Raw genomic sequence first — 10,820 nt, 5'->3', positions numbered from 1 at the left:
TAAAACGAGTCGTTCTGTTTCTGCTCAGTTTCTAACGTCAAGTGCAGAGACTTTAGAATGGCCCCGCCCCCTCATCTGAGTCTGAACGCTGGACCCGCGTTCATGTGACAGCACTAAGTTGGGGTTAAATGCAGCAAAACAGACATAATGAGCGCGGAGAAGTAAGAGCACTGAGTAAAAACTGAGAAAACGAGAACTGAGAAGAAAGAAAACCGAGCAAAAACAACTAAAAACCAGAGCTTCTGCTCCTTGCTCCTCACTGCTGTGCACTCGGGGTCGGGGTGAACAGCGAGAATAAATGTGAGTATACTAGGCATTGTAGTGGGCTATTTTGACATCTAAATGGTTATTAGGGTTAAAACATACAGGTATGGGGTTTAATGTTAAATGAATTCAGCTTAAGATGTTCGATTTTAAAAGAGAAATAGCCGAGGTTATTCATTCATGTGAATATGAGCATTATGTACAGTTTAACATGTGCCAACATAAGGAAAATATTAATTTTCTTTGCCAGGGACTGATTGGAGCCAGCTCTGGGACTGATGAGGACACTGCAGAGGTTGTGTGTCACTTGGAGAACAAGGCGCTGTTTACCGGCTTGGAACCAAAACAAGATCCAAAATGTAGTGTTTTTCAAGTGTTATCTTAATAAACTTAGCAGGAACATGTCATTTAAATGCGTTCTCAGGAGAGGATGTTTTACTTTCACTCGGAAAACCAAAAAGTTATTAGTTTCAGCATTAACTTTTATTAAATTCACATATTAAAGTTATATTAATATATTTTAAATTATCAGCATTTTTATTTGAATCAACATAATTTTGTTCATTAAATTATTTTGTGCACGAATTTTAATGTTGTATTCATTAATGTGTACATACTATTCTTTGAGATGATGAATACATTCATTCATTCATTGTCTGTAACCCTTATTCAGTTCAGGGCAGTGGTGGGTCCAGAGCCTACCCAGAATCACCGGGCGCAAAGCAGTATCACACCCTGGAGGGGGCACCAGTCCTTCACAGGGTGACACAGGCACAATATTTAATAGGTGATTTTTAATTTAAAAGTTGTGAGTGTGTGTCGACCTGTGAAAGACTTTATTATCCTCAGTACTAATTATTTACCCCTAAATATATCGTTGTTGTTGTTGTTTTTGGCTTGTTTTTTTCTGTTTTGTGGTTCTCAGATGGAACGTAAACGATAGAAACAGAAGTCTGATGGGGAATGAATATGTTGGCCCATGCGTAAACCTAAATTACACTCTGCAACTATAGGGGGAGCCCAGAAGCAAAAATGCCAAATCTTACCTAGTGTTCCTTTGAGCTGTCTGTAAATAAGCTTTAAAAATACAGTTCAGAGCTGTGTAACTGGCTGTAGATGAAAGTGCAACTGGTTAAAGAAGCCCACCCTCTGAGGAGCGTATGGGGCGTCTAACTTTGCTGCCTCTAAATCTGAGAATGATGCTGATGAACACAAAAGGACACACAGAAACCATAAAGCTCTTTGAGAAACATCATTAGACCCACCACCCAGCATTCCTCATCATCCGAGCATCTCACTGCTGGAAGACCCCCACAGTCTGACACTGGCATTGACAGTCAACCTGAGCAAAAGCCAATGGCTGAAGAGCTCTCACCTCATATGGTGTCATTCCTGCTGCGTCTGCAGTCTCATCTACATATCATCCACGGAGAGACACTAAGACGGTTTCAGGGGCAGAAGACACCGTGCTAGAGCTTTAAATGAAAATCTAGAAGCGGAGAGTAATGACAGAGTGACTCCCACTCAGAGCCAGCGCTAATTAGACCCCCGCTGTTCTGCCTGATTGAGTTGTGATTGAGGACTTTAATTAATGGTTTATCAGCCACTCCATCACCACACTCTCGGAAAAAAGTGGTGAACATGATCGGTTTGTAGCGGCTACAGCAGAGAGTTTTAGCGATGGATGATCACTTCTTCATCTGGCAATGAGGTCCACCTGAGAAACGACTGAGAAACACGAGAAATATATCGGCCTATTAAGAATATGGGCAAAACTTCTGCAGAGGAACAATGCAGTGGCTAATAATTCCAGAGAGGTAAAGCCCTCAGATCCCAGAGGGGTAAAATTCTCAAACCCCAGAAGGGTAAAGCCTTTAGAACCCAGAGCCTTAATATCAGTTTTAATTAAATACAATCAGTTTAATAATTTGAGCATGAACACATGTACACGGCTGACCAGAGAGGCTTGTAATGATTCCAACATATTTGCATTTTATCAGCAAAGTCACCTCAGATGCTCCATAAAGTGTGTTTAATTCCCTCAGTGTGAGATTCCCGTACACATTTTTGAGTAAGATAAATATTTGTCTGATAAAACCCTGGTGGGTTTACCTTAGGAGAGAGATAATAAGGAAAGTCTGTATGAGCTTTACCTCTGTGGAAGTTGAATAGAGGACGTGTTTTTACTTGTTGGAGGGTGACACCATGAGATGAGGCAAAGCCCTGGTTGAATTGAGCCCAAATGTTAAAGAAATAAGCTTGGGACCAAAAGGTTGCTGATTCAAACCCCTGGGCTGGAAGGACAAACGAGGGAGGGGGAGTGTAGAAACAGCACTTTACCTTTCCTCAGTTTCCACAGCTAAAATACCCTTGAAAAAACCACCTTATGCCCAAGTGCTCCCAGGGCGCGGATGTTCTTAATGCTCCTACTCACTAGAGTGTGTGTGTGTGTGTGTGTGTGTATCCAAAAGTCTGGACCAAACAAGGCAAGTTTGAAAGCGTCCTAAATGAGGGCTTTGAAGGCAGTACCCCAACTCTCACCCTATGTAGGATGTCATGACTTTTATGCCCAGAAACAAACAAAAAAATGTATACAGTACCAGTCAAATGTGTGGATACACCCACTCAGGGAGATTTTACTTTTTTTTGGGCCATTTTCCACATATTGTTTGTTTACGTCCAGATGTTTTTACGTCCAGATGCTCCAGATAGATAGATACATAGATACATACATACTTTATTGATCCCCAGGGGAAATTCAAAGTGTTTTTTCCAGATGTCTTTTAAGTTGAAAGGTATGTTTGAGGGGAAAAAAATTTTACAGAGTGGACACAGTGTTTGAAAACTCCAGCATCACTGTCAGTGTCACTGCAGCACAGAGAATGATCCACACCCACATTATACCTGCACTGTGGGGGTCCTGACCATTGAAAGGCAGACTGAAAAGGGGCAAGCTCAGTATGCAGAGCATCAGATGGACTACTGTGTGTAATTGTAGAACTACAAAGTGCTCCTGTGTGGTCAGTGGAGCTGAGAGAGTGGACAGTGGAGAAACAAGGAGGTGGTCATGATGTTACGGCTGATGGGTGATCTTGCAGATACTGGTTGACCCCTGTAGTTGTCAGTTAGCCTTGTTAACCTCCACTCACCCTCTGTTGTTTTCTTTAAGAGGGTTTTCAGGCGAGAATTTGGGCTTTGTCTTCTACTTTGGAGTCGTATGCAAATCAGAGTGGTGGGCTTTTTTAATTGGTGCTCTTTCTACTACTGCCTTCACTCCCAGTCTGATCTCAGACAGGAGCCTGTTCTGTGTGAAGAGGTAATGCTTTGCATTTGCTCTGGAAGCTTCTGTTTTATTTAATTAAGTTCATATTGTAAACCAAATGCAAATGATTTCAAAGTTCTCGTCAGTTGTAAAAATGTCACTGCTATGAATTTATGTCACATGAAACCAGTAGCATTTTGTGCTCAACTTGGAGATTGATCTGCAGCCGATGAGCTTTCCAACGGTCTGCAGTCTACCGTCTCACACTGGTATGTGATTGATTAAAAAAAGAGCTTTCCCAGCATGTGTAGAATGTGTACTAATTACATTCATTGACCAAATAAAAAAGAGCAGCTATGAGACAGATATGTAAATGATTAGAGGTATGGTTTGATTAGACACTGTTTCTTGCCACAAGGGTATAAAATTGCCCCTTCCTCTGTCCTATAACAAGGCTCTCGGGGGCTACTTTTGAACCACTTGGTGAGAGATTGTTAAGTGCTTGACCCTTCTGTGACACTCTGGAAGACATTTGGCTCAGTTGACAGACTTTGAGGCACTTTTTTTTACTGCAAGACATTGGTTCGACTTGACTCGGCACGGCTCGATGCACTTTTCCCTGGTTGCTTTTCCACTACCACAGCGCCCTCACAAAATGTAGATGGTGACGTTGCAAAACCCAGACATTTCTGTGAATCTCCTTTAGGTTCAGAACAGAGAGAGTGAATGTTTGGATTTAGTGAAACAGCACCTCCAGTGGACGGGAGCACAATTAGAGATTGTAAAATAACAACCAATCAGAACCAAAACTAAAATCTAATATAGAAACATAGAGATCAGCGCTGCTCTGTTTTGCCATATAAGGACTTGTGTTTGGAGTTCAAGGGCAGGGGGTATGTGAGCTCAGGTGCTGATGTGTAGGATTCTCCAGTTCTACTCATTGGTACTGGATGGATCTCCATCTCTCCAGAGAGCTTGTGTTGAAAATTGGCTCTGGGAGCAATGAACCTAGGCTCTAGGTAGTGCAGCTACTCCAGTACCATGCTTATTCATTTCCATGGTGCTTATACAAGCTCTGTGTGTTGGTGTGTGTGTGTGTGTGTGTATACACTTATGTATAAATATAAGAACCGTCTTCAAACTTTTTGGACACAGCCATTAAAAATGGAAGCCACACGGTTGGACTGTCTTTCTCCGTAAGTTCCTCATTGGTCTAAAGAACGCAGCTTTTTGTTTCTTCTCACTTTGGAAGCGTAAATTACCCCAGGGATATCATTAGGTGCATTGGTATTCTCTGCAATCTGTTATTTTGTATGTGTGTGTGTTTTTTTTTTCCTCTGCTTCTTGGTTTCTATCAATCTTTGCGTGAAAAACTCATCCACTTTCTGAACACGTCTCTCCTTTTCAATATTTTTTTAACCTAACGAGATGCATCTTCCTCCAAAATCCCCCGGAATGGTGATATCGCCTAAATTAATTATAATAGCACTCACAAAAAGAGCCCATTTTGTTTCTTTCAAAATGAATAAGCTCTGCTCTGACCTGCCGTTTGACAGAAAGTTACAGAGAGAGAGAGAGAGAGGAAGGTGAAATCGGAAGTGAAATGGATGGAGTGCTGGATTGATGCCATAATTATGGAAACGGAGAAGTTGGGCGAATGAAACTTTAGGCATTAAGCAATATTCATTCCTGAGAGGTCATCTACCCGCTTCAGTGGGAACGTCCTTTTACTGTTCTTTGTTTCTGTAAAAACACCCCACAGATTTATGAAGATATTCTGTTAAACTCAAAGCACACATAAAGCACTGTTTAAGACCCAACCAAAGTGCTTTACATTCTTTGTACATAAATAAATGAAGCTCAGAGTGCTATACTGAGTTTCTAAAAGAGGCCATTTTAAAATATAAAAAGGGTAAACCGTGCTACCACAGTTAAAGTCATAATAAAATAAAGTGAAAATGAAAATGTAAACCAAAAGGCTTTGGGGAGCAATGATGTCGGGAGGAGGAGGAGGCAGGTTTAGGTTCAAGGTGTAGTTTAATAACCTCCACAATGAGAAAAAAAGTCTAAAATGTTACTAAACACACTGCGACCTGAGACAGACACCAACTCTCACTAAGACCAGAATCAGAAAAGGATCCAGAGAAACTAAAGCTGAATGTTGGAGCATTTTCCCCTTGGTTTAGTTGGTTTTCGCACAAGGAAAAATCCAAGCGCAACAAAGTGCATCATGGCCGACGCAGCTGCTGGAGTCTTTAAACCCCTCAGTGTCTGGACTGAGAACAGTCCACCGACCAAAAACATCCAGCTGACAGCGTCCTGTGTCACTGATGAAGGACTAGAGGACGAGCGACACACACTGTGCAGCGACAGATGAGCTACTGTCTCTGACTCTACATCTACAAGGTGGACCAACGAGGGAGGAGTGTCTCACAGAGTGGACAGAGAGTGGACACAGGGTTTAAAAACTCCAGCAGCACTGCTGTGTCTGATCCACTCTACATCAGCACAACACACACTAACACACCACCACCACGTCAGTGTCACTGCAGCTCTGAGGATGATCCACCACCACATCACACCTGCTCTGTGGGGGTCCTGAGCGCTGAAGAACAGGGGCAATGCAGAGCCACAGATGGAATACAGAGTGTGGTCAGTGGAGCTGATGAAATGGACGACATTATATTAATGTTAGGGCTGATCAGTCGATCACTCTGGAACAAATGAAGGAATCACAGATTTACGGAGCCTCTCGTCCTCGATGGAGCTTTGTACATAACAGCTTTATTTCTTAGCTTCGAAGACGAGGTCTCCAGGTGTTTTCAGGACGTCTCTCTTGTCTCCTGTCTCTCTGAATCCAGGCCAGCGTCTGTGCGTCTTCGCTGCTGTGGAATCTGGGCTCCATCTCTCAGAACTTTATTAACACAGATTTACTGCTGTGAGTCTCTCGGAGGGTCTGCCTCGCATCTCAAACACTGCCTCTCCTGGCCTGGCCTCGCTCCCCAGCTGCTGCTCAACGCCCGGCTGCAGACGCTCGCGCGGCTCAATTTCAGCAACAAACGCCTGCGTCGGAGCCTGGTTAGGCGCGCCCTGCCGAGCTCAGGCCCCAAATTGAAGAGGAATTGCCTTTCTAACAAGACTCCAGAGCTCTGCTTAGCACTGACAAGCTGCTTTATAAACACCACTATTAAAGCCTGCCATAGCAGACATGCACAGTGCAGCTGGCCTTGAGGAGAACTCCACACACTGGAGAAAAGCGTCTAGAAGGAAATTATCTGTCTACAAGCTTCCATAACACTTTGTATGAGTTCTATGTCCATAAGGCTTTAGAAATCCCTTCATAAATTGGCAATAAAATCACTGTCCCCTCATTTTCATCCTCCTCCTCTGACCATTCTCCCTCTGTGAGGTGGTGGATTTGGAATGATGCAGATTTTTAAAATCCATTTAAAGCAGTTTTCTTCTGTTGGCTTTCAGTGGGCGGGGCTAAATTTGAGTTCATCAATCAGAAATGGAGATACATTTATGTCATTCACCTGAATAAAGACCCCGCCTACTGCCTCTAAAGGCCTGCTGTAGGGAGTCGAGGAGGGTCTCAGGGCGACGTTTGATTTATTATCCTACCTCCTACATTTTAATATGAGTGTCAGCACAGTATCTACAGAGTGTGAACTGACTGCAGGGTGTGTAACTATTTAATTACAACCCCAAGTTGGGACGCTGTGTAAAATGTTAATAAATGTAAATGCCAGTTCTAAATAAGTTCATATTTTACTTTGTTTGATTGTGAATAAAATATTGGTCTAAGTTTTGCAAATCATTGCAGTTTAATTATAATTACGCAGTGTCCCAATTTTTTAGGAGTTGGGTTGTAATTTAGATTTATTCAACTAAACATCAACTAACTGTTAGAAGTTGGCAGGAAGAGTCAGGAGACTGGAGTTTGGCGTTGACTGGAGTTTATTTACACATACACAGAGTCATGTATGAGTACAGACGGATCGATCACAGTCTATCACAGGATGGTCAGGAGTTTGGAGACTGGAGTTTTGGAGGTTTCTTCACCTACATACAGAAAACCACGGGCACAGCTTGGTCTTCAGTTTGTCACCATTTCCGTCTGTACCCAGTTCAGTCTGTGGCTGATTCCAGTCTTTTCTTAGTTTAATTCCAAATGTTTTAGAAGGGCTTTATATACACTGAGATTTCAGGGAAGGAGTAAGAGTAAGAAGAGCAGTTAGAGGAGGGGTAAGTGTGATGAAGAAAGAGGGGGATAAAGATGGGGGGAGAAGGTAAAAGAATGAGAGGACGGGTATGTGTGATGATCAAAGAAAAGGGCCATTAAATGGAGGGGGGAGATAGAGGAAGAAGGAGAGTTTAAGGGTAAAAGACAGTTTCTCTCACTGTCAAAAATCCTGACATCAATTCCAACTGTTTCCTTTGGGGAGACGTGATAGATCTATAAAGTCTAAGACAATCCACTTCAAGAATAGCTCTTACCTGCAGAAGCAAGGTAACTAAACTCTCCTAGGTACAGTACGTCATTACAATCTGTCGATACGATTCCAGCCTCTGTAAGAACACAAAGATAAATATACTGTGTGCATTTGTATCACACTTTTTTTTTACTAAATGTTGCTTCTTATGTATTGTATTGTATATTGGTTACTGTAAGTGTGTTATATTGTATGTTTGTGTGTATCGTGACACAACAGTGTTGAAATACATTTTGATGCACTATGTGGCAATGAAACAAATAAATCCATAAGTTACACCTGTGAATAAATATGTTTCTAGTAATATGTGGTACTTTTTTATTTGTTTGTTTTTACCTGACTCCTGAATGAAAATCTGGACACGCAAATCTATGGCAGCTCTGGGCAAGCTGAGAGTTGATAGCATGTCTCCTCCAGCTACAGCTATAAACTCAACTCATCAAATAACAGGAACGATTGAATGACCAAGTTCACAGTCTACAGTACATCTAAACATCTACAAATAGAGACCAGACTGTTCAAATGATCTGACTGTAGGTTGCTGACAATCAGTGGATGATTTGTTGACTGTTTGTACACTCTTATTGTGATGGTTCTTCAAGCGTTCTTTATAAAAACGATGGTTCTATATCAAACAGTGAACATTCACACTTGTAATAAAGAAATATTATTTATAAAATTCAGATGTTTCACTATTTGTTGCTCTGAAATGCCAGGCCTTAGACTTATGCTCAGTATTGTATCTCTCTCTCTCTCTCTCTCTCTCTCTCTCTCTCTCTCTCTCTAAACAGCATTTGGAGCTTTTTTAGACAACAGGGAGCACTCCAAACGTTGAAAATCATGAAAAGAGGTGATGATATTGTGTTATTGCTGCTCAATAGGTGGTTAACTTTGACTTATTTTGCTGAGGAATTATTTAAAGAGGAAAAGTTTAGAAATACTGTTCAATTTTATATACTTTGTACAGTTTCAACTTTATTCTTTTTAGCTATAGGTTTAGTATTACCCATTTTATTATTAATATGACTTTATATTTTATTATATTTTATTTTAATTTTACTCTTGTATTTGTTTAATGTGTGTAGACAGTCATCAAAGCATTTCACTGCAATTTGTACCATTTTGTATCTATGTATGTGACAAAAAATCTTTGATTTGATTTAAAAATTCAGGAAAGCGCAAACTGCATGAAAGTAAACACAGAGGGAAAGTGCTACAAAACTAAACAGCTCGAGTTACACATGAGTTTCTGTGGGAATTCAAACAGTGAATAAACACTTACAAGTTAAACATGTTGAATATGTACAAACAGCAATCTTGTTTTCCTCATTCCACCTTAAAAGATACAGAGCTTCTTAATGTAAACAAACCAGAGAGAACAGTGTTTTCCCACTTTGCTGCGTTTAACCTCGTCTTTGCGCTCTCACATAAACATGGGTCCAGCGCTGTGATTGGACAGACTCAGACGAGGGGGCGGGGCCATTCTAAAGCCTCTGCACTTGACGTCAGAAGTGGAGCAGAATCAGAACGACTTGTTTTATCCCATGTTTCTGACTTAGGCAGTGCATTGAAAAACTGACTTGTTTCACAGTGTAGACTCTCCCAATCCCTTAGTCATCGTGCCTATGCTTTTTTATAGTTTGTCCCCCCTTAAGAAGGAGAAAAAGAAGAAAGAGTGAGAGAGAAAGAGAGAGACTTTGCACTTCTGTGGCCTTCCACGAGTCCAGTACTGGTCTAGAAAACACGATTCTTCATTCCTTCACACTTTGGAAGCTTAAATTACCCCAGGGATGTCATTAGGGGCATTGGTATTCTCCGCAGTCTGTTATTTTGTATATGGTTCCTTTCTCCACTTCCTCATCTCTATCGATCCTTGTGTAGAAACACATTAACTTTGTATACATATCCATTCCAGGACCCCTTCATTTGCTCCTCATACATACATGCATGCATCATTTACGGACCCCCGTATCATTTGCGGAGAGTGATTCTCAGGTATCATCTGCCTGTCTTATGTAACCAGACCCTTGTAAAGCGATATGCCTCCACACGTGGCTATAAGAGCTGAAAGAGGAGTGATATGGGGCTGTTCACACAAACGCAGGTCAATAAGTCAGTCCATTAGATCTGGAGGAGAGTGGGGCAAGGTGAATAGGACAGAGGCTGTTGAGAGGGTGCTGTGATTGGTTGCTGAGCTCCTTTACCCCACGCAATTTAGCCTCGTAGGTTTTATTACCCTCCAGCTCTTGTGGCATAAAGGCAATGTTCACTATTTATAAAATTCAGAGGATGTTTCTTCACCATGTGCTGCTCTAAAGTCGTTTTGTGCTGGAAACTGGTCTAATGTGTTTATGAAGCCCAGGTATTGTAAAAAAAAAAAAGTCTCTGTCCGGTATGCTAGGTGTTCTCTCTCTCTCTGTCTCTTTCTTTCTCTCACTCTTGCTCTCTCTCTCTCTCTCTCTCTCTCTGTCTCTCCTCACGGCAGAGAAACAACATCTGGATGTGTTCAGACAGCTGAGAGAACGCCAGCTTCCTTTTAATGGTGTCTTTATAAAAATGAATCCTGTATCACAAACACAACCCAGATACACTGACTGTTTCTCCATCCCACTATCCACAGGTGTGTGTGTGTGTGCTTGTGCGTTTGGGTGAGTGTGCGGCACTATCCACAAATGTGTGTCTGAACAGCACCGTCCTCCGCTTTCTCTGCTCCTCGCCAACAATCTGCCACAGTTTAATGCTAAAATCTCCCAGAAGCACACTCCACAAAATGCAGGCCACGTCACGTCGGCGAGACG

The sequence above is a fragment of the Hoplias malabaricus genome, chromosome 8 (genome assembly GCF_029633855.1).
Source record: "Hoplias malabaricus isolate fHopMal1 chromosome 8, fHopMal1.hap1, whole genome shotgun sequence".
Lineage (NCBI taxonomy): Eukaryota > Metazoa > Chordata > Actinopteri > Characiformes > Erythrinidae > Hoplias > Hoplias malabaricus.
The sequence above is the reverse complement of the archived record's forward strand: the minus strand, read 5'-3'. Positions refer to the sequence as shown.